A 2,371-nucleotide genomic window follows, 5' to 3' on the forward strand; every position below is an offset into this window, starting at 1 on the left:
TATATATATATGTTTATAAACCGATAAATTGATAGATAATAAGCAAACACATAGAATCCGAGGAACACAGACACACACATGCACACCCAGGCGCAAAATATACTAGACGGTGTGTGTGTGTGTGTGTGTGGTTTGTTTGTGTGTGTGTGTGTGTGTGTGTGTGTGTGTGTGTGAAGAAAGAGAAAAGGGCAGACAGACAAATATAAACAGATACATTGTCAGTTATAAATCGGCAAGTACGTAGATATTTGTTGTGTGTAAACACAAGACAGATTAATAATCTTTTCTACTCTACGTACAATGCACGGTATTTTTGGGCGAAGGGGGGCAGTCGATTAGATCGACCCCCCCCCGTGCGCAACTGTTACTTAATTAATTGATCCCGAAAAGGACGAAAGGCAAACTCAGAACGTAAAGACAGACGAACAAAACAGATTAATAGTGAAATACAGATGAAGTTTAAGCAGAGTCCACCTTGCATAGATTTTGAGAAACGGTTTCGATTCTTCGTTGAAAACATTGAACTCTATGGAGACCTCTTAAGAATTTCGAGAAGTTGTTAAAGTTTGTCGAAATTCTTTTATTATTATCCACCCATACTGCAATGCATAACACTATAGGGGAAAGCACATTGACAGAAAACTAAATGACACATGCCCTATAAAAGTAGTCATTTACTTTCTAAGAAGAAGAATTTTGGCTAGCACTTAAAGAAGGGGCTAGGAGTGAGCATATTTCATCTCGTAGAATATATATAATTTAGAGTGGGGAAATCAGTAGGAGATTGTGTTCGAAAAGATTACAACTTATGTGATGAAAGGGATGTTGATGAGGATTGTAATGCCGATGATGATGATGATGATCTTGATGATGATGATGATGATGATGATGATGATGATGATGGTTGTGGTGGTGGTGGTGGTGGTTGTGGTGGTGATGAGGATGATAATGAACGTGAGGGTAATGAAGACGGTGATGTGAGCAGCAATGTCCATGATGAGAATCATCGCCAATTAATGACAATTTTGTGTGCGTGTGTGCATGTGTGTGTATGTGTGCGTGTGTGTGTGTGCATGCATGTGTTCGTGTGTGTTTGTGTGTGCTACATACATATATGCACGTATGTAGCAGGTTCTGATCAATTCTTGTTCAACTCAGACCGAAGTAAGTTAGTGGTCTTCTGTTAGTCTCATCAAAGGCTGTGTCCGATTGAGGGTTATTAATACCATGTATATATATATATATATATATATATATATATATATATATATATATATATATATATATATATACATATATACATATCGTCGTGGCACTCTGTCGGTCACGACTACGAGGGCTCCAGTTGATCCGATCAACGGAACAGTCTGCTCGTGAAATTAACGTGTAAGCGGCTGAGCACTCCACAGAAAACGTGCACGTAGTTCTCAGGGAGATTCATCGTGACAGAGTGTGACAAAGCTGGCCCTTCGTAATACAGGTACAACAGTGATAGAAAGTTGTGATGAAAGAGTACAGAAGGGTTCGCCACTACCCCCTGCCGGGGCCGCGTCGAGCTTTAGGTGTTTTCGCTCAATAAGCACTCACAACGCCCGCTTTGGGAATCCGCTGCCCTAACCACTGGGCCATTGCGCCTCCACATACATATATAATGCATATTATACATGACAATGATACAAAAAGCAACATATTTTATAACAACCAGAGCACGCTACATATAATCGATGTGGTAATGAGCGTTAGTTTTCATTACCAAGAACGGTCCCTAAGGGTAGTGGTAGATGATCAAAACGGCGGTGATGAAAATGATGATTATGAAGATGACGACAAAGATGTCGGTGATGTTTGTGGTGGTGATGGTGGCGATTGTAGTGGTGGAAACGTCGTCGAAATTAAACATATGTGAGAGTGATCGGTAGTATCCATCGAGAAATTTATCAATTCTACAGAGCTGCAAGATATGACGTCACTACATTTGAGCATGGACAGGTCATGAACGAAGATAGCTGAGACACTTAACTTTATAGAAAACCGAAGGTGGACCAGATGCTTAGTTCAACAAGACTTGATCAGAACACGCTACATATTATCATATATACATATCATGTATATGTGAGGCTGTGCTGAAAATTCCTGGCTTTAAGGGCATCGCGAAAGGCCTAGTTGGAAGCTGAGACTACCGAGTTCTTTTACAAGGCTTAGAAAAACTGAAGGACAGCTGCAATAAGTGTGGAACTGAGAGGAGAATATGTTGAATAAAATCGTAAAGAACCGATTCTCCCGTATTTTCTTTTCCCCATAGCCAGGAACATTTCCCTGCTGTAGATATGCATAAACACACACAAACACACACAAACACACACACACACAT

Source organism: Octopus bimaculoides, chromosome 7 (genome assembly GCF_001194135.2).
Source record: "Octopus bimaculoides isolate UCB-OBI-ISO-001 chromosome 7, ASM119413v2, whole genome shotgun sequence".
Classification (NCBI taxonomy): Eukaryota; Metazoa; Mollusca; class Cephalopoda; order Octopoda; family Octopodidae; genus Octopus; species Octopus bimaculoides.